Source organism: Rhinopithecus roxellana, chromosome 5, assembly GCF_007565055.1.
Source record: "Rhinopithecus roxellana isolate Shanxi Qingling chromosome 5, ASM756505v1, whole genome shotgun sequence".
Classification (NCBI taxonomy): domain Eukaryota; kingdom Metazoa; phylum Chordata; class Mammalia; order Primates; family Cercopithecidae; genus Rhinopithecus; species Rhinopithecus roxellana.
This window is the reverse complement of record NC_044553.1, coordinates 52,730,840-52,757,056: the sequence shown is the minus strand read 5'-3', so window position 1 is coordinate 52,757,056 and position 26,217 is coordinate 52,730,840. Positions and strand designations below refer to the sequence as shown.

General features: G+C 42.5%; 2 protein-coding genes and 1 pseudogene across 7 annotated transcripts in view; 2 read left to right on the top strand and 1 right to left on the bottom strand.

Moving 5' to 3' along the window:
- Nucleotides 1-26,217, bottom strand: part of STRN3 (striatin 3) — a 137,389-nt gene that overhangs the window by 109,946 nt on the left and 1,226 nt on the right. The gene's annotated exons all lie outside the window — the stretch shown is intronic.
- Nucleotides 17,830-18,137, top strand: LOC104671232 (annotated as a pseudogene).
- Nucleotides 25,933-26,217, top strand: part of AP4S1 (adaptor related protein complex 4 subunit sigma 1) — a 114,181-nt gene continuing 113,896 nt past the window's right edge. For all 3 annotated transcript variants that reach the window (XM_030931678.1, XM_030931679.1, XM_010374663.2), the window contains exon 1: nt 25,933-26,185. The gene's annotated coding sequence lies outside the window, so the exon portion shown is untranslated. The remainder of the gene's footprint in view (nt 26,186-26,217) is intronic.

Here is a 26,217-nt window from a genome sequence, read left to right as displayed (position 1 = left end):
GAGTATTAATCCTAACTAGGGCAACCAATAGGAAAATAACTCAAAAAGATACAATTCCGAGTCACTGCAAGAATCTCTAAAAAAAAATAAAATAAAAGATTTTAAATGGTACCCAGGAAAATATCTTAGCATAAAAGGGAGCAGTTGGCCAGGCGCGGTGGCTCAAGCCTGTAATCCCAGCACTTTGGGAGGCCGAGACGGGCGGAGCACGAGGTCAGGAGATCGAGACCATCCTGGCTAACACGGTGAAACCCCGTCTCTACTAAAAAAATACAAAAAACTAGCTGGGCGAGGTGGCGGGTGCCTGTAGTCCCAGCTACTCAGGAGGCTGAGGCAGGAGAATGGCGTGAACCTGGGAGGCGGAGCTTGCAGTGAGCTGAGATCCGGCCACTGTACTCTAGCCTCGGCGACAGAGCAAGACTCCGTCTCAAAAAAAAAAGCAGCAGTAATGATGAGTAAAGAAAAACAAAAGGTATCTGATCTTCAGTAGTGAGGTTATCTTTCCCAGGAACCCTGTTTAAATAATAATGTTACACATCAACTCATTCCTTACCAATCTTCTCTGCTTTACTTTCCTCTATATAGCACTTAACACCACCCAACAAACTTTACTTTCTACCCACTAAAATTTAAGCTTCAATAGAGCAACGGCTTCATTTTATTTATAGTGGCTGGCACACAGCAGGTGCTAAATAAACAGCCAATAAAGAAAAAAAAAAAAACAATAGGTAGAGATAAGCCTTATAAGGACAGAAATGTTTCTCATATTAATAGCAACCTAAGAAAAGGGGATATGTGTGCACATATACAATCTGTAGACTTGGTAACAATAAAGAACTCCCCACTGGATAGGATTCTATTGTCTCCGTTAAGTGGCAGTTGTAAAGATATCTACTGAGTGAGGCAGAGGTGGTAGGGCTGAAGGTTTACAGGGAGCACCTAGCTGTGGTGGATGCTTCTGCTGAAATTAGTATCTAAGTCAGATTAAAAATCTGGTATGTTTGGCCACTGTAGCCTTAAATGAGCAGTCAGGTGATATCATGTGAAACTGTCCACCAAAAATTCAAGTATTCTTACAACTTAAACAAAAATCAGTGTTTGAATTTTAGAAGAATAACAAGCAGCAGCCAAATGCAGTGGCTCACTCCTATAATGCCAGGACTTTGGGAAGCCAAGGTGGGAGGAATGCTTGAAGCCAGGAGTTCAAAATCAGCACGGGCAACATAGCAAGACCTTGTCTCTACAAAAAATATTTTAAAAATTTTGCCGGGCATGGTGATGTGCGCCTGCAGTTAGAGCTACTCGGGAGATTGAAGCGGAAGAATCACTTGAGCCCAAGAGATCAAGGTTGTAATGAGCTATGTAATGCCACAGCCACTGCACTCCAGCCTGGGCAACAGAGTGAGACTCCATCTTAAAAAAAAAAAAAAAAAAAAAAAAAAAAACGGAATGCCCTGAATTCACATTTTGAGAAAAGCACCATATCAGATAGAAAGCACTAAACTTATCATAGTCAGTAAAACTCAGTTTTACCAAAAGAATTGAAAGCAGGATCTCAGAGATATCTGTACATCTATGTTCACAGCAACTATATTCACAATTGCTAAAACTGGAAGCAACCCAAGTCTCCACTAACAGATAAATGGATCTGTTATCTGTTATGAATGGCCTTTGGGAGGCCAAGGCAGGCAGATCACCTGAGGTCAGGAGTTCCAGACCAGCCTGGTCAACCAATATGGCGAAACTCCGTCTCTGCTAAAAATACAAAAATCAGGCCAGGTGCAGTGGCACATGCCTGTAATCCCAGCACTTTGGAAGGCCGAGGCAAGTGGATCACCTGAGGTTGGGAGTTTGAGACCAGCCTGACCAATATGGAGAAACCCCGTCTCTACTAAAAATACAAAAAATCAGCTGGGCATGGTGGCTCATGGCTGTAATCCCAGCTACTCGGGAGGCTGAGGCAGGAGAACTGCTTGAACCCGGGGGGCGAAGGTTGCAGTGAGCTGAGATCACGACATTGCACTCCAGCCTGGGCAACAAGAGTGAAACTCCACCTCAGAAAAAAAAAAAAGGTCGCGAGGGCCGGGGCCTGATGGCTCACACCTGTAATCCCAGCACTCTGGGAGGCCGAGGCAGGCAGATCACAAGGTCAGGAGATCGAGACCATCCTGGCTAACATGGTAAAACCCTGTTTCTACTAAAAATACAAAAATTTGTTGGGCCTGAGAGCACATGCCTATAATCCCATCTACTCAGGAGGCTGAGGCAGGAGAATTGCTTGAGGCAGGAGAATTGCTTGAGCCAGGAGGTAGAGGTTGCAGTGAGCCAAGATCGCGCCACTGCACTCCAACCTGGGCAACAATGTGAGACTCTGTCTTAAAAAAAAAAAAAAAAATTAGCTGGGTGGCGGGTGCCTGTAATCCCAGCAACTCGGGAGGCTGAGATGAGAGAATCTCTTGAACCCAGGCAGCTGAGGTTACAGTGAGCCAAGATCACACCACTGCACTCCAGTCTGGGTGACAGAGCAAGACTCCTTCTCAAAAAAAAAAAGGAAATTCTGAAACAGCTAAAATATGGATGAACCTTAAGGACACAACGCTAAGGGAAATAAGGCAGTCACAAAAGGGCATTTGTATGTATAAGTCCACTTACGTAAGGTACCTACAGTAGTCAAAATAATAGAGACAGAAAGTAGTAGAATGGTGGTTTCCAAGAGCTAGGACATGGAGGAACATGAGTTACTGTTTAATGGGTATAGTTTCAATTTTGCAAGAAGAAAAAGAGTTCTGGAGATGATGGTAGTAAAGGTTGCACAGTATAAATATACTGCCTACTACTGAAATGTACCTTTGAAAATGGTTAAGATGATGTCAGGCACGGAGGCTCACGCCTGTAATCCAAGCACTTTGGAAGGTTGAGGCGGGCGGATCACGAGGTCAGGAGATCGACATCATCCTGGCCAACATGGTGAAACCCCGTCCCTACTAAAAATACAAAAATTAGCTGGGCATGGTGGTGGGCGCCTGTAATCCCAGCCACTCAGGAGGCTGAGGCAGCAGAATGGCTTGAACCCGGGAGGCGGAGGTTGCAGTGTGCCAAGATAACGCCACTGCATTCCAGCCTGGTGACAGAGCAAGACTCTGTCTCAAAAAAAAAAAAAAAAAAGAGAGAGAGAGAAAGAAAGAAAATGGTTAAGACGGTAAATTTTATCTTATACATATTTTACAATTTAAAAATTGGGGGGGGAAAAAAAAAACTCAAGCTGGATCATAGACCTTGCTATGGTTTGGATATCTGTCCCCTCCAAACCTCATTTGAAATTTGATTTCCAATGTTGGATGTGGGGCCTAATGGCATTTGGGTCATGGAGGGTGGATCCCACATGAATAGATTCATGCCTTCTCTGGAGGTGGCTAGCAAGTGAGTTCTCACTCTATTAGTTCCAGCAAAAGCTGACTGTTGCTCTCTCACCATGTAAGCTCTGCACACACTGCTTTCTTTTGCCTTCAGCCATGAGTGGAAGCAGACTGAAGTCCTCACCAGATACAGATGCTCGATCTTGAACTTGCCAGCCAACAGAATTGAGTCAAATAAAACCATTTTTCTTTGTAAGTCACCCAGCGTGAAGTGTTCCTTATAGCAACACAAAATAAACTAAGATATACCTTAATGCAAAACACATCTTTCTACAAAACTAAACAAACAAACAAAAAAAACTTGGTAGCAAAGGGAGATTTCTTGTAGAGGATACAAAAAGCACTAGTTGGTCAGGCATGGTGATTCATGCCTATAATCCCAATACTTTGGGAGGCCAACACAGGCCTCCCAGGCACTTGAGCCCAGGAGTTCAAGATCAGCCTGGACAACAGAGTGAGACCCTGTATCAACAAGTTTCTGGGCGGGCGCAATAGCTCACACTTGTAATCTCAACACTTTGGGAGGCCAAGGCAGGCACATCACTGGAGCCCAAGCATTCGAGACCAGCTTAGGTAGCATGGCGAAACCCCATCTCTGCAAAAAATACAAAAAAATTAGCCAGGTGTGATGGCGTGCGCCTATAGTCACAGCTACTCGGGAGGCTGAGAGGTGGGAAGATCACCTGAGCCCAGGAGGTTGAGGATCCAGTGAACCATGATCACACTGCCACACTCCAGTCCAGCCTAGGCAACAGGGCGCAACCCTGGCTTAAAAAAAAAAGTTTAAAAAAAAAAATTAGCGGAGCATGGTGGCACACACCTATAGTCCCAGCTACTTGGTAGGGAACCAAACTGGGAATCACTTAAGCCATTGCATTCCAGTCAGGGTGACAGAGCAAGACCCTGTCTGAAAAAGAAAAGTACTAGCTGTATTTCTAAAATAAGTTATAATACATAAAAATTTTTAAAAAGAGGTCAGCGTGGTGGCTCAGCCCTGTAATCCCAGCATTTTGGGAGGCCAAGGCGGGTGGATCACCTGAGGTAAGGAGTTCAAGACCAGTCTGGTCAACATGGTGAAACCCTGTCTCTACCAAAAATACAAAGTTAGCTGGGTATGGTAGCATATGCCTGTCATCCCAGCTACTTGGGAGGCTGAGGCAGAAGAATTGCTTGAACCCAGGAGGCGGAGGCTGTGGTAAGCCAAGATCGCGCCATTGCACTCCAGCCTGGGCAACAAGAGTGAAACTCCATCTCGGGGAAAAAAAAAAAAAAAAATTTAAAAAAGAATCTTGGGGGAAAGTGACCACATACTGTACACCAAAAATTACCTGAAACAGGTCTCAAACAATTTAGAAGTTAATTTTGCCAAGATTAAGGACATGCCTGGAAGAACTAAACAGGGAATCCCAGAAACAGTCTAATCTGTGCCTTTTCTCCAAAGATGATGCTGAGGGCTTCAATATTTAAAGGGAAAAAGTGGGCTGTAGGTGAAAAGAGGAAAGGTATGGTAATCCACATGTTGCAAGAAAAAAGGAGCAGTGCCGGGCACAGTGGCTCACCCCTATAATCCCAGCACTTTGGGAGGCTGAGGCGGGCAGATCATGAGGTAAAGAATTCGAGACCAGCCTGGCCAATATGGTGAAATCCTATCTCTACTAAAAATACAAAAATTAGCCGGGCGTGGTGGCACACGCCAGAAGTCCCAACTACTCAGGAGGCTGAGGCAGAAGAATCGCTTGAACCCAGGAGTCAGAAGTTGCAGCGAGCTGAGATCACGCCACTGTACTCCAGCCTGGGCCACAGAGCGAGACTCCACCTCGGAGAAGGGATGGCAGGGCAGGAGCAGGTAGGAGAATAGTCAACTATGTATTTGTCTCATGATCAGAAAATGGCACCTTACATAAAGTAAACATAGATAGCTACCTGTGGAAATATTTAACCTTTTATCTGTAGCTATCTACTTATAAACAAAAGGAACAGCAATTTCTTGCATGACACAGTTTTCAGCTTAATATTTTTCCTTTGGCATAATGAATTGGGTTTTTGGTTTCCTCTCACAATACTAAGAGATATAAAAAAGAATTGTGAAAAGATTCACCAACAGATGATTTGAAGAAATGTGACACCAAAGAATGCAGCAGGGATAGAATATCCTGCAGGCAGGCTCTACTCAAAATACAAGAATGATAAACTCTCTTTTTACATAGCTAAAATTTTTTAAATCACAAGGATGAACATCAGACAGAAAGTTATCTGGAGAGTCAGATAACCAATTATAAGTACAGCTCAGAAAACCTAGCTGGGCACAGTGGCTCACGCCTATGATCCCAGTACTTTGGGAGGCCGAAGCGGGTGGATCACTTAACTCAGGAGTTCAAGACCAGCCTGGCCAACATGGTGATACCCATCTCTACTAAAAATACAAAAATTAGCCAGGCGTGGTGGCACATACACGCCTGTAATCCCAGCTACTCAGGAGGGAGGCAGGAGAATCTCTTGAACCTAGGAGGCAGAGGTTGCAGTAAGCCAAGATCGCACCACTGCACTCCAGCCTAGGTGACAGAGCAAGACTCTGTCTCAAAAAAAAAAAAAAAAAGAAAAAAGAAACAAACAAACAAACAACAAAAAAATGGCACTCTGAGGAAACCAATAAATCATGGAGAGAAAAATTCAACAACAAAAACTCTACTATGCTCAAAACATTTCATTATATAAAGGTAAAACCACCCTTTAAAAGAAATCTCGGCTGGGTATGGTGGCTCATGCCTGTAATTCTAGAACTCTTGAAAGGCTGAGGCAGAAGGGCAGCTCTTGAGCCCAGGGTAGCTCTTGAGACTGCCCTGGGCAACACAGTGAGACCTAGTGTTTACTAAAATTAAAAAAGTAGCCCGGGCGTGGTGGCTCAAGCCTGTAATCCCAGCACTTTGGGAGGCCGGGGTGGGTGGATCACCTGAGGTTAGGAGTACAAGATCAGCCTGACCAATATGGTGAAACCCCAACACTACTAAAAATACAAAAAAAGGCTGGGCGTGGTGGTAGACACCTGTAATCCCAGATGCTTGGGAGGCTAAGACAGGAGAATCACTTGAACCTGGGAGACAGGCTGCAGTGAGCCAAGATCGCGCCACTGCACTCCAGCTGGGCAACAAGAGTGAAATTCCACCTCAAAAAAAAAAAAAAGCGGGCGGCTGAGGCAGGAGAACAGTGTGAACCTGGGAGGCGGAGCTTGCAGTGAGCCGAGATCACGCCACTCCACTCCAGCCTGGGGGACAGAGCGAAACTCCGGTCTCAAAAGAAAAAAAAGAAAAAGAAAAAGAAATTCAAATCACACACACACAAAAAAAACAAGGGATCTAGAATCAGAACAGCATCAAACCTTTGGAAAGAGACATGAAAGTTCAAAGACAAGAGAAACGTCTTCAAAATGTTAATGTAGCCTGGTGCAATAGGGCAGGCCTGCAGTCCCAGCTACTCTGGAGGCAGAAGTGGAAAGACATGCTTGAACCTCGAAGTCAAGGCTGTAGTGGGCTATAAATGCATTTCTGAAGAGCGACTGCACTCCAGGCTGGGCAACAGAGTGAGACCCTGACTCTAAAATAAATAAATAAAGTTAAATAAAAGTGTATTTCCAAACTACCAATCAAGTGTGAAAATAAAATACAGACATTTTTTAAAAGAGCTTAAGTCCCTAACATTTACCTCCTATCCAACTTTTCTCAAGAAACAATTAGATAACATTTCAGCAAAATGAAGGAGTAAGCCAAGAAAGGGTCCAATAAAAAGAAATTTCCGGAAGGACCGCAGCAGACATTAGTTTCAGGATAGTAACTCGATACTAAATCTTGAGAACAAGTCTACATCAGAGCAAGAAAATGGATAGCTCTGGAAAGCAAGTCTTCTCCCGCTCCAAACATACACACAAAAGGCAGAACTGGTAGACAGTGTGATGTGCTTGGGAGTCTTTAATTTAAAAACCCTAACAGTTGTAGAACCTTTTGGAAATACAGCAATACACACCTAGAAAACTAGGCAAATTAAAAAAGGAGGCAAGTAACTCCAAATAAAACAAAATATACAGAAAAGTAACCACAGTATACATCGTCAGAGTTACCTATACTGAAATATTATCTATATTGGAATATGATGAAAGGAGATATAAGAGGTGTAATAAATCCTACTAACATAGTAAGAAGCCAAAACGTAATATTCAATATTGTCAGATGGCCAGGTGCAGGGGTTCACATCCATAATTCCAGCAACTGAGGAGGCCAAGGCCAAGGCAGGAGAACTGCTTGAGGCCAGGAGTTCAAGACCATCCTGGGCAAATAACAAGACTACATCTCTACAAAAATAAAAAACAATAGCCAGATGTGATGTCATTCACCTGTAGTCTCAGCTATGAGGAGGATCGTTTGAGCCTAGGAGTTCAAAGTTACAGTGAGCTATGATCCCACCACAGCACTCCAGCCTAGGTGGCAGAGTGAGACTCTGTTTCTGAAGTAAATAAAAAATTGGGCCTGGCGTGGTGGTTCACACCTGTAATCCAAGCACTTTGGGAAGCCGAGGTAGGAGGATGACCTGAGGTCAGGAGTTCAAGACCAGCCTGGCCAATAACATGGTGAAACCAAGTCTCTACAAAATAAAATTAGCCGGGCATGATGGTGGGTGCCTGTAATCCCAGCTACTCAGGAGGCTGAGGCAGGAGAATCACTTGAACCCAGTCAGTAGGTGGGGGTTGCAGTGAGCCAAGATCACGCCATTGCACTCCAGTCTGGGTGACAGAGCAAGACTCCGTCTCAAAAAAAAAAACAAACAAACAAACAAACAAATAAAACAGAAAAAATTGGCTGGGTGCAGTGGCTTATGCCTGTAATTCTAGCAATCTGGGAGGAAGAGGCAGGTAGATCGCTTGAGTCGGGAGTTCAAGACCAGCCTGTACAACACAGCAAAACCCAGTCTCTATAAAAATACAAAAACTAGCTGGGCATGGGAGCACACGCCTATAGGCCCAGCTGCTCGGGAGGCTGAGGTGGGAGGATCATGTGAACCCAGGAGGTCGAGACTGCAGTGAGCCATGATCACACCACTGCACTCTAGACTGAATGACAGAGCAAGACCTTGTCTCAAAAAAATAAATAAATCTAAAAATTATATATTGCTAGATAGGATATTTTGCAGCATCATTTTTTTAAAAATGCCAGAGACAAGAAATAGTGGTAAGTCTATTATTTAAATATAAGTAAATATCACAAGAGTTGAAAGTGGTTGCTTCTGGAAAGCTGGTCTAGAGAGGTGGACTCAACAGGGAACAACTATTTTGGCTGTAAGTATTGTAGTATTTACGCACGTATTCTTTCAGTAAAATTTTAGAAATGGCTGGGTGCAGTGGCTTACACCTGTAATCCCAGCACTTTAGCAGGACGAGGCAAGTGGATCACTCAAGGTCAGGAATTTGAGACCAGCCTGGGCAACACAGTAAAACCTTGTATCTACAAGAAAATACAAAAACTAGCTGGGCATGGTGGCACACACCTATAGTCTCAGCTACTCAGGAGGCTGAGGATGAAGAACACTTGAGTCCAGGAGGTTTTGGTGGCAGTGAGCTGTGATTGTGCCACTGCACTCCAGCCTGGGAGACAGAAAGAGATCATGTCTCAAAAAAAGAAAAAAAATTTAAGAAAAACAGTATTTTGTAAACATACACAAAAAAGTATATCTATGTATACTGAAATAAATATTTAAAATAAATTAACTTAGTATGAGGTTCTTTTGTATAGATATATTCATCCCAACAATTATTTATTGCAACAATTATATGACTACTAGACACTAGACATGAAAGGATATGAGATGACATATCTATACACACACACCAATACACACATACATACAGTTGTATATCAGGGTTTCCCAACCTCAGCAATTATTAACATTTTGGGCTAATATTTTATTTGGGACATGGAGGGCTGTCCTGTGCATGTTTAGCAGCATCCCTGTCCACTCCCCACTAAATGCCAGGAGCGCCTGCCTCCAACTGTGATAACCAAAAATGTCTCCAGACCTTCCCAAATAAGTGTCCAATGGGAGCAAAACTACCCCCAGTTGAAAATCACTTTTGTATGTGTATAGAAAAACCTCCGAAAAGACATGCACCCAAAAATATAGCAGTGGTTGTTCCTGGAAAATCAGGATTACAAAAAACCATTGCCTTTTTTTCTTTTTCTTTTTTTTTTTTTTACATTTCTATAACTTAATTTTCATATAAATGTATTACTTTAACTACAAATAAAAATATGAAAAACTAATATAAAAACTCTCAAAATAAATAGAAGTGGCTAAATATAAGCACAAAAAATTTTAAATACATCATAAAATAAAATCTTAGTAAGTAACAAAACATATTTAACAGCTTCTAAATAATCAGCAAAAAAGAAGCTGGGTGCTGATCTCATGCCTGTTATTTCAGCATTTTGGGAGGCTGGGGTGGTAGGCTTGCTTGAGACCAGATATTCAAGACCAGCCTGGGCAACATACTGAGACACCATCTCTACGAAAAAAAGAATTTTAAGTAGCTGCGCGTGATGGCGTATGCCTGTAGTCCCAGCTTCTGAGGAGGCTGAGGCAGGAGGATTGCTTGAGCCCGGAAGGACAAAGCTACAGTGAGCCATGATCGATCGCATCACCGCATTCAAACCTAGCCGACGGTATGAGACCCTGTCTCTAAAAAACAAAAGTTAAATAAAAAACAAAAGAAGAAATCGGTAAAAAAGGAAATAGGAAAAAGACAAACTAGTCTATAAATTCATTAAAACTAATACAATTGCTTTGTTTTATAATAAAGTATTTTTTCAACAATGACTATGTATTGATTGGCATAAAGGATTCACTCCTGAAACTTATCAATTTTAAAAGAAAATAATCTATAATGTTTGGTGGGTCATTTTTTTTAAATAAGGAAAAGAGAAATGTTTCCAATAATCCCATCACCAAAAAATCACAAAGTATTTAAAAATATCTGAACTTTTTCAATGTACTTTTTTCATATAGCTGATTTATGGCACACAAAATTTATGTTTAGTTTACCGTAAGCACTGCATAGTTATTAAACATTCTTCATAAAAATTATGCATTTCGAAGGGATAAAGTACCCCCCCACAGTGCATTAATCTCAGGCAAAGACTCATTTTAACTGAAGTACCAGGTGTGCTGGCTTATGCCTGTAATCCCAACACTTTAGGAGGCCAAGGCGGGTGGATCACCTGAGGTCAGGAGTTCAAGACCAGCCTAGCCAGCATGGCAAAACCTTGTCTTTCCTAAAAATACAAAAATTAGCCAGGCGTGGTGGTGTATGTCTGTAATCCTAGCTACTCAGGAGGCAGAGGTGGGAGAATCACTTGAAACCAGGCGGCAGAGGTTGCAGTGAGCCAAGATTGCACCACTGCACTCCAGCCTGGGCGACAGAGCAAGACTCCATCTCAAAAAAACAAAACAAACATTTTAATTGAAGTGATTTCCCATGACAGGGAGGGGAGAAAAATCATAATATAATAAAACCCAGAAAGTTTGTTTTCATTCCAGTATCAAATGAGGGGTTGACAAAGAGTATTCATTTACTCTATCCTGTGGACTTTTTCTCCTAGTATATACACAACACAAAAATTGTAAGTCAAGCTCTTATCTCTAACAGTTTAATGAGATGTCTTCGGCAATTTCACTTATTTAGCAAATATTTGGCAGACATCTATTATGTGCCAGACCCTTTACTCTCACACTGGGTATATACACCTGTAATCCCAGCATTTTGGGAGGCCGAGGTGGGTGGGTCACTTAAGGACAGGAGTTCAAGACCAGCCTAGCCAATATGGCGAAACCCTATCTCAACTAAAAATACAAAAAATTAGCTGGGCATGGGGGCGCACACCTGAAATTACAGCTACTCAGGAGGCTGAGGCACGAGACTTGCTTTAACCTGGGATGTGAAGGTTGCCATGAGCTAAGATCATGCCAATGCACTCCAGCCTGGGTGACAGAGTGAGATTGTGTCTCAAAAAAATAAAATTGCAAAACATGTTAAGTGCTAAGAAGGAAATGACCAGGGAGCAGTTACATATGTAAAATATAAAGATTCATTAAAACAGAGGCTAGAATCTCAATCCTCATCTTTTTATTTATTTTTATTTGTTTGTTTTTTACTTTTTTGAGGCAGTGGCTAATGGATGTAATCCCAGCACTTTGGGAGGCCAAGGCGGGCGGACCACCTGAGGTCAGGAGTCAGAGACCAGCCTGCCCAACATGGTGAAACCCTGTCTCTACCAAAAATAAAAAAGAATTGGTCAGGCATGGTGGCAGGCGCCTGTAATTCCAGCTACTTGCGAGGCTGAAGCAGAAGAACTGCTTGAACCCGGGAGCCGGAGGTTGCAGTGAGCTGAGATTGCGCAACTGCACTTCAGCATGGGCGACGGAGCAAGACTCTGTCTCAAAAAAAAGAAAAAGAATACTAGTCCAGGCCACTGTGAAATATTTTTATTATCTAAGATGACTATCAAGGTCATATTGTTACCCTTATCCACTGTTACTCTCTCATATTATTTCTCTTTCCACCCACTTGATCCCATTAATTATCTTTGTTTTCTCTTTCTCACTCTCTACTCTCCAGGATTTCCATGAAAGATGACTTAAATAAAATCAAGTCCCAGTTAACAGCTTTCAAAGCAAAAACATCCTAAGTTCAGATTTAAATGCAAGCCATGAAATAAAGCATTATAAAAATTTTAAACTTTTCACAACTGCTAACAACTCTAACAGCAGCAACAAAAAGGAAACACAATAGAGTTTGAGGCAACAAGACTGACTGCTCACACATTTAAGAAAGAACACAGCTACAAACGTTCTATGAAAATTTAACACAACTGTCCAGCAACAGTGGATTAGGTGGATCAACTACGGCCCATCTACACAGAATACTATGCAGTTGTTAAAAAGAAAAGAGGATGCAGGGCCGGGCATGGCGGCTCACGCCTGTAATCCCAGCACTTTGGGAGACCGAGGAGGGTGGATCACGAGGTCAGCAGTAAGAGACTAGCCTGACCAACATGGTGAAACCCCATCTCTACCAAAAACACAAAAAAATTAGATGGGCGTGGTGGCGGGTGCCTGTAATGCCAGCGACTTGAGAGGCTGAGGCAGGAGAATCACTTGAAACCGGAAGGCAGAGGTTGCAGTGAGCTGAGATTGCGCCACTGCACTCTACCCTGGGCAATAAGAAAAAAAGAAAAAAAGAAGTGAGGATGCTCTCTATTAGCAGGTTTGGAATGATCTCTCAACATGCTAAATGAAAAAGTAAAGTAGGCAGTGGTTTACGCCTATAATCCCAGCACTTTGAGAGGCTGAGGTGGGCAGAATGCTTGAGCCCAGAAGTTCAAGACTAGCCTGGATAATATAGGGAAACCTCCATCTCTACAAAACAACAACAACAAAATAGTCAGGTGTCGAAGCACGTTCCTGTAGTCCCAAACTTGGAAGGCTGAAGTGGGAGGATCAATTGAGCCCAGGAGGTAGAGGTTGCAGTGAGCCAAGATCGCATCACTGCACTCTGGCCTGGGCGAAAGAGCAAGAACTCCATCTCAAAAAAAGAAAAAATTATAGGGAAAAATAGGTTATATAGTTTGCCACGTTGTACCAGAAAAGGACGAAAACATATTTGCTTTCAACTACCTACATAAAAAACACTACAGAGGGACACACACAGACTAAAAAAAAAGTAGTCGATTACTAACTTGGCGGTGGGGGTAGTAGACAGGATCATGGTGAGTATAAGACCTAATTTTGAACCACATATTACTTATTCAAAATATAATTTTTTTTAATAGACAGAGTCTTTTACCAGGCTGAAGTGCAGTGACTTGATGACAGCTTCAAACTCCTGAGCTCAAGCAATCCTCTCGCCTGAGCCTCCAAAGCTAGGACTATAGGTGCACATCACTATGTCCGGCTAATTTTTTTCTTTTCTGTAGAAAGCGGGGAGTCTCACTATGTTGCCCAGGCTGGTGTCGAACTCCTGGCCTCAACCAATCCTCCTGCCTTGGCTTCTCAAAGCAATCATCATTACTATTATTACTATTTTTTTTTTTTTTTTGAGACAGTCTCAGTCTGTTGCCCAGACGAGAGTGCAGTGGTGCTATCATGGCTCACAGCAGCCTTGAACCCTTGGGCTGAAGTGATCCTCCCGCCCTGGCTTCCCGAGTAGCTGGGACTACAGGCACAACACCATTGTGTCCAGCTAAATTTTTTAATTTTCTTGTAGACAGACAGGGTATCACTTTGTTGCCCAGATTGGTCTTGAATTCCTGACTTCAAGTTATCCTCCTGCCTTGGTCTCCCAAAGTGCTGGGATTATAGGAAGGAGCCTGTAAGTGTCCTGAAAGCGCAAAAATTTTTGTTGTTGTTGTTGTTGTTGTTGAGACAGTCTTGCTCTGTTGCCCAAGCTGGAGTGCAGTGATGTGATCTCGGCCCACTGCAACCTCCACCTCCCAAGTTCAAGTGATTCTCCTGCCTCAGTCTCCTGAGTAGCTGGAATTACAGGTACGTGACATCACCCTGCTAATTTTTGTATTTTTAGTAGAGACGGGGTTTCACCATGTTGGTCAGGCTGTTCTCCAACTCCTAACCTCGTGATCCACCTGCCTCGGCCTCCAAAAGTGTTGGGATTACAGGTATGAGCCACCACACCTGGCCAAAGTGCAAAATTTTTAATAGGAATTTTTAAGTCTTTTTATAAAGTCTATCTAAAAGTAGTCCAAAATTTTACTGCGCATTTATAATTGCTTTAATTCTAGTCTTTTAAATCTTGTTCACTGAAACCGCTTAGGTGTTAATGCTATCTCAAGGTAATACCAGTACCTTATGTTTACCTTGGTTCCACTGAACACAAGATACTGGTACTACCCTGAAACAGCATTACATATTGGTCAAAAGCACATCCTTTTTAAACCTTTTTTCTTTTTCATTACAAGAGCACAAACCCACTTAAAAAAAAAAAAAAAGCAGGGTCTCACTCTGTTGCCCAGGCTGGAGTCTGTCGCCTAGGCTAGAGTACAGTGGCGCAATCTTGGCTCACTACAACCTCCACCTCCCAGGTTCAAGTGATTCTCCTGCCTCAGCCTCCCAAGTAGGTGGGATTACAGGCATGCGCCACAATGCCTGGCTAATTTTTGTATTTTTCTGTAGAGACAAGATGACCACATTGGTCAGGCTGGTCTCAAACTCCTGACCTCAAGTGACACGCCCGCCTTGGCCTCCCAAAGTGCTGGGACTACAGGCATAAGCGCCACCACGTCCGGCCTCACACCCACTTTTATTTATTTACTTTTCATTACTTTCCTTGAAGGATATTCTGTGTCCAGTAGCCTTACCAGGAAGGCTGCTTCAGAATTTGACACGAACCATGCCACTGTTTCCACAGGTATGAGTTGCGCTTCCCCAATTACTCTAGTTTTGTTCCATTTGACTATGTTATTCTTTGCTTTATACACGTAAGCACATCTCTTAAATAGAATCCAGTTTCATCTTGGGCTTAAACACTTTCAATTTTTTTTTTTTTTTGAGACGGAGTTTCATTCATCACCCAGGCTGGTGTACAATGGCACAATCTCGTCTCACTGCAACCTCCGCCTCCCGGGTACAAGCAATTCTCCTGTCTCAGCCTCCCGAGTAGCTGGAACTACAGACGTGCCATCACACTCAGCTAATTTTTTGTACTTTTAGTAGACACAGGGTTTCACCATGTTGGTCAGGCTGGTCTCAAACTCCTGACCTCAGGTGATCCACCTGCCTCGGCCTCCCAAAGTGCTGGGATTATAGGCATGAGCCACCGTGCCCAGCCAACACCCTCAATTTTAAGAAGAGGTGTATGCTCCTTTTGGCACTGCAGACCATACTTACAGCCAGGCCTTGGAAAGCAGCTGTCAAGACATTTACTTTTAGAAATTCAGTTCTGTTCCCAGCAGTCCTCTACAGAACCTTGTGAGACAGGGACTCACTCTGTCACCCAGGCTGGAGTGCAGTGGAGCAATCATGGATCATAGTAGCCACAACCTCTGGGGTTCAAGCAATCCTCCATCTCACCCCTCCACCAGGCAGCTGGGACTTCGGGCACATGTTACCATGCCTAGCTTCAATACTGTTTTTCATTAGGGAAATGTAAATTAAAAACAGTGAGATACCACTATGTAACTACCAAAACGGTTAAAATCCAAAACACTACAACTCCAAAAGCTGAAAGTGGAGCAATAATAATTCTCACTCATTACTGGTGGGAATGCAAAATGGTACAGCCATTTTGGAAGACCATTTGGCAGTTTCTTAATATAATCTTACCATATGATCCAACAATCACACTCCCTGGTATTTACTCAAATTACATGAAAACTCATACGTCCACACAAAACCTGCACATGGATGTTTATAGCCTTTACTCGTAATTGACAAAACTTGAAAGTAACCAAGATACCCTCCAAAAGGTGAACAGACAAACTGTGGTACATCCATAAATGGAATATTGTTCAGCACTAAAAAGAAATAACCCATAGAAAAGACAAGGAGAAGCCTTAAATGCACTGCTACTAAGTGAAAAGGCTACATATTATATGATTCAAACTAAGGCCACCCTCTGTATCCAAGGGTTCCCCATTTACAGATTCAACCAATGGCAAGGCAAAAATATTCTGGAAAAATAATAAAAATATATATATATATTTTGAGACAGAGTCTCGCTCTGTCACCCAGGCTGAAGTGCAGTGGCGTGATCTCAACTCACTACAACCTTCGCCTCTGGGTTAAAGTGATTTTCCTGCCCTCAGCTTCCTAAGTAGCTGGGATTACAGGCGTGTGCCACCACACCTGGCTAATTTTTGTATTTTTAGTAGAAACAGGGTTTCACCATATTGGCCAGGCTGGTCTCAAACTCCTGACCTTGTGATCCACCCGCCTTGGCCTTCTAAAGTGCTGGGATTACAGGCATAAGCCACCGCACCCACACAAAAAATAGTTTTTAAAAATTATAGCAACTAGCCAGGTGCAGTAGCTGACACCTGTAATCCTAGCACTTTGGGAGGCCGAGGAGGGCAGATCGTTTGAGTCCAGGAGCTTGAAACCAGCCTCGGCAACTTAGCAAAACTCTGTCTCTAGAAAAAATACAAAAATTAGTCAGGTGTGGTGGCGGGTGCCTGTAGTCCTAGTTACTCAGAAGGCTGAGATGGGAGGATCACCTGAACCCAGAGGTCGAGGCTGCAGTGAGCAGTGATTGTTTCACTGCCCTCCAGCCTGGGTGACAGACTGAGACCCTGTCTCAAATAAAAATTTTTAAAAAAGTATAACAACTATTTACATAGCATTTAGATTGTATTAATTGTAAGTAATCTAGAGATTTAAAATATACAGGAAGATGTGCATAAGTTACGAAGTCATTGTATTGAGGGACTTGGGCATCTAATAATTTTGTATCCTGGAGGAGAACTCCTGGAATAAATTTCCCCCAAGAGTACCATGGGAAGGTATATGAATGTATTCTGGAAAAGGCAAAACATTAGGGTAGGTGACTGCTTGTACTTTCTGATAAACTTTGCTGTGAACCTAAAACTGCAATGGTCTTATGAGGGGTAGTGAGTGTGTACACACAAAAGTGAGCATACACAGTTATTTAGGCTGGGCATGGTGGCTTACACCTGTAATCCCAGCACTTTGGGAGGCCAAGGTGGGTGATCACTTAAGGTCAGGAGTTCGAGACCAGCCCGGCCAACATGGTGAAACCCCATGTCTACTAAAAATACAAAATAATTAGCTGGGCATGGTGGTGCATGCCTGTAATCCCAGCTACTCATGAGGCTGAGGCAGGAGAATTGCTTGAACCTGGGAGGCAGAGGTTGCAGTGAGCCAGGATCGCACCCACTGCACCCCAGCCTGGGCAACAAAACGAAGCCTCAATTTAAAAAAAAAAAGGAAATTAATTTAAATAAATTTAAAAGCATTTTGCAAAAAAAAAAACCTTAATAAAAACATATTTCAGGTCATGGGTAAAGAGTCTCTGCAGTCATGGCAACAGCCGAGGCAGGCTGCCTGCGTAACAACTGCCAGTGACGGGGAGAAGCTGCCAGTCTACATCAGCCTGGGTCACAGTAAGCTGCCGCCACAGGGCTAGCAGGGTGGGCACCATGTTGTATTCATCTTTGTACCCCCAGCATCCAGCAGTGTTGGCATGTAGTGGGCACTCCAAGAAATCTGTGTTGAATGAACAATACCTGTGACAAGCAAGCAAACTTTATTCTTTCTTGACCCTTGTTCCTATGACACACCTCCTCCTGCCACTGTCACTCCTTCAGAGCAGAGCTTCTCTAGGGAAGCTGGATGGGAAACACCTATGGTAAAAGACATTATGGGTGAAGAGGGACTGCACTTTGATGAGTTTAACAAGCTGTGGGTGTTGGACTCAGAGATTACCCAGTAGACCATAAAGCTCAAGAAAGAATGTAAGAACTTTGTGGACAAAATTGGCCAGTTTCAAAAAATCATTGGTGGTTTAATTGAGCTTGTTGATCAACTTGCAAAAGAAGCAGAAAATGAGAAGATGAAAGCCATCGGTGCCTGGAACTTGCTCAAATCAACAGCAGAGAGAAGCTCAACAACTTCAGAACTCTGTAACTTCAAGCACTTATAGAAGAAAAGAAAATTTAGGCCGGGTATGGTGGCTCACACCTGTAATCCCAGCATTTTGGGAGGCCAAGGTGGGCAGATCACCTGAGGTCAGGAGTTTGAGACCAGCTTGGCCAACATGGTGAAAGCCCATCCCTACGAAAACTTCAAAAAATTAGCCAGGCATGACACACCTGTAATCCCAACTACTCTGGAGGCTGAGGCATAAGAATCGTTTGAAACGGGGGTGGGTGGGGGGAACGGAGCCTGCAGTGAGCTGAGATCGCACCACTGCACTCCAGCCTGGGCAACACAGCGAGACTCTGCCTCAAAAAAAAAATTTAAAAAATTTTAAAAAAAACAATGCCAGCTGGGCCCGGTGGCTCAAGCCTGTAATCCCAGCACTTTGGGAGGCCGAGATGGGCGGATCACGAGGTCAGGAGATTGAGACCATCCTGGCTAACACGGTGAAACCCCGTCTCTACTAAAAACTACAAAAAACTAGCCGGGCAAGGTGGCGGCGCCTGTAGTCCCAGCTACCCGGGAGGCTGAGGCAGGAGAATGGTGTAAACCCGGGAGGCAGAGCTTGCAGTGAGCTGAGATACGGCCACAGCACTCCAGCCTGGGTGACAGAGCAAGACTCCGTCTCAAAAAAAAAAAAAAAAAAAAAAAACAAAAAAAAAAAACCAAAAAACAATGCCAGGCATAGGGGCTCATGCTTTAATCCCAGCACTCTTGAGACGCCAAGGTAGGAGGATTGCTTGAGGCCATGATCTCAAGACCAGCCTAGACAACATAGAAAGATCCCGTCTCTACTAAAAACAAAATTAGCCAAGCGTGGTGGCACTTGGACTATAGTCCAAGCTATTTGGGAGGCTGAGGTGGGAAGACCATTTGAACCCAGGAGTTTTGAGGCTGCAGTGAGCAAAGATTGCACCACTGCACTCCAGCCTGGGCAACATAGCGAGACCCTGTCTCTTAAAAATAAATAAAATAATAGAAAATAATAACTTGGAATGGACAATGACTGGATAGAAGTACAGGTAAAACAAGACTGATCATGAGTTGTTACTGTTTAAGATGAGTGACAGGTTTGTGGGAGGTCACAATACTATATTATTTTCATACATGTTTGAAACTTTTCATAAAAAAAGGAAAGGAGGGTTATACGTAATACAATCACATTTATGATATAAAGGATAAACTGTTAAGAGGTGCAATGGATGAAACAAACCTGTAAGGAGATTATCTCAAAGAATTCCGGCAGGTGCCGGGCGCGGTGGCTCAAGCCTGTAATCCCAGCATTTTGAGAGGCCAAGACGGGCGGATCACGAGGTCAGGAGATCGAGACCATCCTGGCTAACACGGTGAAACCCCGTCTCTACTAAAAACTACAAAAAACTAGCCGGGCGACGTGGTGGCGCCTGTAGTCCCAGCTACCCGGGAGGCTGAGACAGGAGAATGGCGTGAACCCGGGAGGCGGAGCTTGCAGTGAGCTGAGATCCGGCCACAGCACTCCAGCCTGGGTGACAGAGCGAGACTCTGTCTCAAAAAAAAAAAAAAAAAAAAAAAAAAAAAGAATTCCGGCAGGAGGAGTACTCTGAACTAAGGCAATGTCAGTACAGAAACAAAAAGCACAGATTAAATCAGTTACTTCCTTAGGTCAGCAGTCAGGCTTCATGGGCATTCTAAGTAAAATTTTCTTACCCTTTTTGGAAAAAAACTATAAAAGGCTCCATAGGTTTCATAATATATGCAAAGGGGACTACACAATCCCCCAAAAAATCAAGAATCAGTGAATTAGAATATATTTTAGGATACTGATGTTATCTATATTACTTAGCCTTTTGAATCATTATAGTCCAGTTCACACATTTTCTTTTTTAGAGACAGGGTCTCACTGTTGCCCAAGTTGGACTCCAGCTCCTGGGCTCAAGTGATCCTCCCACTTCAACCTCCCAAAGTGCTGGAACTACAAGCATGAGACACTACACTTGGCCAGTTCACACAGTTTAAATGAAGCTCTTTCCTACTTTAGAACTTCTGCTAAATGCTGTAGCTTCCAACTGGAATGCTCTTTGTACAATTAGGTATTCCTGATACTTCAGATCTAAAAGTATACATTTAGGAACTTTATGAGAATTAACTGTATTGAAGAACCTAAAATAATGTCAGGCATATAGAAAGTGTTCAATAGGTCAGGCACAGTGGCTCACGCCTGTAATCCCAGCACTTTGGGAGGCTGAGGTGGGCAGATCACTCGAGGTCAGGAGTTCAAAACCAGCCTGGCCAACATGGTGAAACTCCGTCTCTACTAAAAACACAAAAATCAGGCCGGGCGCGGTGGCTCAAGCCTGTAATCCCAGCACTTTGGGAGGCCGAGATGGGTGGATCACGAGGTCAGGAGATCGAGACCATCCTGGCTAACATGGTGAAACCCCATCTCTACTAAAAAATAGAAAAAAAAAAAACTAGCCGGGCGAGGTGGCGGGCCCCTGTAGTCCCAGCTACTCCAGAGGCTGAGGCAGGAGAATGGCGTAAACCCGGGGGACGGAGCTTGCAGTGAGCTGAGATCCGGCCACTGTACTCCAGCACGGGTGACAAAGCGAGACTCCGTCTCAAAACAAAAAAAAAAAAAATCAGCCAGGCGTGTTGATGGGTGCTTGTAATTCCAGCTACTCAGAAGACTGAGGCATGAGAATCGCCTGAACCCCGGCGGTGAAGGTTGCAGTGAGCTGAAATGGCACCACTGCACTCCAGCCTGAGTGACAGAGCAAAAACTCTGTCTCTAAAAAAAAAAGTGCTCAATAAATATTAGGTATTATCTGAAACTCCATTACATATACAGGTTTCCTATCACCATTTATTCTCTCAGCATTCTGTTAATTTGTTGTTTGTAACATTTCATTGGCCGGGCATGGTGGCTCATACCTGTAATCCCAACACTTTGGACTTTGGGAGGATGAAGCGGGAGAATCATTTGAGCCCAGGAGTTTGAAACCAGCCTGGGCAACAAACTGTGAACCTATCTGAACTAAAAATAAAAACAGCTTGGTGTGATAGCACATGTCTGTAGTCCCACCTACTCAGAAGGTTGTGGCAGGAGGATCACTTGAGCTCAGGAGGCTGAGGCTACAGTGAGCCATGTTGGCACCACTGCACTCCAGCCTGGGCAATGGAGCAAGACCCTCTCTTGAAAAAAAAAAAAAAGTATTTCTAGAGTATAAGCTCCCTGAGGACAAAGTATTTGTCTCATACATCATTATACACCCAGGATCTAGCATAAAATCGCACTCAAATACCACCAAATAATCATGCTGGAATCAATAAAACTCACAGGCCAAACATACGCAGGGGGAAAGTTCAATGACCTCTACAGTACTAGGGATGGGGAGGATACTGTTAACTTTAATGCGGCAAGGAATAAAGAATGAACAAGTGTGTTTTGTCAAGGGGAAGAGGCAGGCACTTGAGATTAACTGAATGGATGCATTGAATTGGAGGAAGAAAAACTAAACAGGAAATTAGAAATACAAGGGACATCTGGATGCCAAAAATCTAGTAGTGGTTAAGAACACGGCCTCTACAGGTAGTCTAAGTTTAAATCCCAGTTCTACTGCCTACTAGTGGCATAGATTACTTAACCTCTGGACCTCAATATGGCAGTGTCAGAAAAAAGAAAAAAAAAAGACACCAATTATACCTGTATCAACCTCACTGAGTTGTTTTGAGAATTAAATGAATACTGAACGAATTAAATGAATACTGAAATACTGGAGCACAGGAATAACACTTAGGAAAGAGTAAATCAATGTTAGGTATTATTAAGACGGTACATGGTAGCCAAAAATCTGATTCTGAATATACAGTGAAAACATAAAATAGAACCAGAACCCCATGTAACAACAACTGGGAACAAAAGAAAGAAAACATATGAAGAAAAGTGGTAAGTGGATGACAGGAAAAACAGAGTGGAAGCAAAAGAAAAGAATTTTGAAGAATTTGTTAACAGCAGACTGTTGATTAGGTACATATGGTCTATAAGGCCACAGGATTTGGCAATTTGAAGGTCAATCATGAACAGAAAACACAGTATTATACAAAGTGTTTAGAAGGGAGTGAGGGGAGAGTAGTGCGAAAAGGCAGACTATAGAGTGGGGTTAATGGGTAGTGGAGGAGCATACAGAGAATTCTAGATCAGTGGTCCCTAAACTTCATTTCAAGGACTTCAAAAAGAAACAGGGAATCTGACACAAGGTAGTGGACTCCCTTAATACCATCAATAAAATTTTTTTAACTTTACTATCACCATCATCTGAAAAAGGAAACGCCTAACAGTTAAAATGTATGAAGGGAAAAAATCCCAGAATAAAGGCAACACCTTTATGAAAAATCACTGTCAGTCAGGCGCGGTGGCTCAAGCCTGTAATCCCAGCACTTTGGGAGGCCAAAGTGGGCAGACCACGATGTCAGGAGATCGAGACCATCCTGGCTAACACGGTGAAACCCCATCTCTACTAAAAATATGAAAAAATTAGCCAGGCGTGGTGGCGGGCACCTGTAGTCCCAGTTACTTGGGAGGCTGAGGCAGCAGAATGGCATGAACCCGGAGGCGGAGGTTGCTGGGAGCTGAGATGGCGCCACTGCACTCTAGCCCAGGCAACAGTCGAGCCAGACTCCGTCTCAGAAAAAAAAAAAAAAGAACAAAAACTCTTTAACTACATTTTCTTGTATTAGGTATGTCGTATTTCTACATTTGGCAAACAAGTATTTTGTATATACCCAAAATCCACTTACTATATACAAACTACAAAGAAAAATATAAGGACACATTAGCAATATATATAAACTATGCTTTGCAGCAGCATCATGGGGGCTCAATACAACTTCACTGAAATGTACTCAAGTGGTGTGGGCCACACAAAACTAGACGAAGAATTACAAGTCAGATTCCACTCTATAAAAAAGTGCTAAGACAGTATAACATAATGGTTACATGAGTGGTGATATGACCACAGGCTTTGGAATCAGACAGACCTGGGTTTGAATCTCAGCTGCAATAGTTTATGGCTAGGTGACCCTAGCAAAATTATTTAACCTACCTAAATTTGTCTCCTCACCTGTAAAATAGGAATACCTACCGCAGAAGGTTATAGTGCTGATTAACTGGCAGTTTCTAACTTTTAGAAGTCGTAACATGATAGATGTTGCTGCTTAAAGATCCTTAAGTTAGTAGGAAATATTTTGCTTCATTTCTTCATTTCTAAGGGGGGAATCTCCTAAATTTTCTATTTTCAGGATTTTCAAAAGCTGGTCTAGAATAGTGATTTGCAAATCCTAGTGTCTTTTCCATGACAAGATTTTAATGAATCTACTATGAAATTACAAAAAAGAAAAGTGTAGTGTAGTGATTTTTCTCTCTAACAGGCACTACTGTGAAGAAAGAATCACTTGTAGAACTTTAAAAAATATGCAGGCCTCTTATTCTCTGGAGATCTGGATTGATCTAGGGCTTGAAGTGGACTGTCTGTGGAATTTTGGTAATTCATGTTATGTAAAAGTTAAGAAATGACTGTCCTATGACCTTACTAACAATGCTTTACCTGAGTTCAAGGTAAGGAAGAATCAGAGACAGAAGAGCTTTAAGAGGTGATCCTTTGGTTTCGTTCCAAGTTTCTAAGACCTTTACTATGAATTCTTTTTACGGAGAACAGAATCATACTGCAAAGTTCCTTTTAATATCTCTCCCAAAGCCAGGGAAAATAATAGTCCCCATTAAAATTTTACATCAATATGGTGTATTCCTTAAGTTCACGTTCTCTATTGAAACTATTCCATAATTAACACTTTAAAAATATGTGTAGATGACAGCGCACCGGAGACTGTACACAATAATATGTAAGTTGTCTTATTTCTAGATTGTCTTTCTTAAAAATAAGTTTAAGTTTACAGTAAAAATCCACTGACGCTTCACTACATCCTCCCACAAATATGTATTCAACACATACATTTTAAAACATGCATCTCACAAGCAATCTCAGTAGACTGAAGGCACCTAAGGCAAATTCAATATTCCTGATGGAAACTAGATACCTTATTAACTAAGTTAACCCAATAAAACATTTTAAATATATAACACAAAAAAAACCAATGCCATCATGAACATTTTATTCCAAAAGAATCAGTATGAAATAAGTGTAGAAACACTGTAGGACTTCTTCAAAACAAGGAAACAAACAAAAACTTAGGATAGCTAATAACAGAACTACTGTACCAATAGAACTGAAAGCAAGCAAGCAAGCAAAAGGAATCTTCCTTAAAATACTTTGCTGCTGCCGTTAAGGAGAGGAGACCAAGAAGGGAAAGCAAATGCTAGAGCAGGCAATAAAGGCTTCTTTAATATATAGTATAGGTTTTACTAATTTGCGCACAAGATACCTTTCTTCTCAGCTCCTCACATTAGTGAAGTTTATGGGTGAAAAATGCAATTGCTAATTTAAAGAGTGTTAAAATCAAAACTTGCATACAATAGTACAAAGGTCAAAGAAACCATAGCAGGGATTGGTGAAGTATTACTTAGTGAGCCTAGACCTTAATGCATTTGTCAATCCAAATTTTAAAAACAAATGCCTAACTTTACTCACACAGAAAATTAAGTTTACAGTATGTAGTAGAAAGCTGTATACCAACAGAATTCTATAAATTTTAAGTATTTTAAAGCAAGACTATACACAACTTAAAAGAAACCAGTTTTGACTTCAGCTTTTTTAAAGTTATATAATTTTAAAGCCCAATATTATATCAAAACACAATTGTAAAGCTATGAAATAACAAGTGTTACAATTTTTTAAGACTTCATACAGTGTCAAAATACCCAAGAATTTTTTACTTTTGAAAAGTTTAACTTCAGCCACTTTGTGCAGTCATATAAAAGTTTACTAGTTCAGAACCAAACTAAAGAGGACACCCTTTGTTTGAGGATACCCTTTCTAGTTAATCCAATCCTCCTCCTTTCAGCACCACATTTGCCTAACTATTCACCATAGGCATATGACATATACGACAGCAAATACTGCTTACCTCCTAAATATACAACAATCTGAAGAACAGGTGCAATACTATTTAGACGCATGCTTTTTGCTTCTAAGTCTAAATTTGCCCTGGAAAGGTACTTAAAAATAAACACAAATACCCAAGAAAGTTAAATAATCCTTTCAAAAAGATGCAGCAATTTTAAGAACCAGGACATGAGCTGTTAACTACCAACAGCTTCCAAATGTGTAGCCTATCAAAAGTTCACATCATGAGGATCGAGTCAAGCTCAACTATGAAGGGTCCTAAGAACATCTCACTTCGCTTCTCCTGCACAAGTAACATGATTTAACTACATTTCAGTTCAAGCGAACATTAAATCTCTTCAGTCGTTTCATAAGTACAGCATCGATCGTCTGGTTGGGTTTTTAATGGATAAAGAGATGGGGAAAGGAGATCTAGTGAAGAGTACTGTGAAAAAAAAATTCAGTACTGAAAGCGTTGATGAGTCACTAAGTAAGGAATAACTACAGAGAATCCAAGTGACTAAGGCAGCATCTCAGGTAAGAAAGTACTTAAAAAGTTGACGATGGGAAATAAAACTTCACAGATCAGTCCCAAGTCACTGTGCACCGTAGCAGCCCAGGAAAGAAGCGTGGCTGTCAAGCGGCAAGTGCGTACCAAGACTGAGGGAGGGGGCCAGATATGCCAAATAGGAAAGGGGGGTGGTCCGGAAAAGGGGGGTAAGATGCCTATCCTAGTCATTCTCTTCAGGCTCTTCATCTCAAGAGGAACAAACAAGAGCAAACTCTGGGTCGAGAGGCCCCAAACGGGACTCTCCCAGAAAGGTGCTCGGCCCCAAGCCCCGGAGACCCGGGAAGGCCGCCTCCGGAGGAGCCCCCGCAGACGCCATACTAAAAGCCAAAATGGCTGCCCGGAGGAGGCCCGCACCGCGTAGCTAGTGAAGGTTGGGGAGCAAGCTTCTGCGGGAAAGAGGGAGGGGGACTCCAAGAAAAGCCGTTGAGAGGACCATCACACCCCGAGCAGCACAGGTAGGTTCCGCTTGGCCTCCCAAGGCACCGGC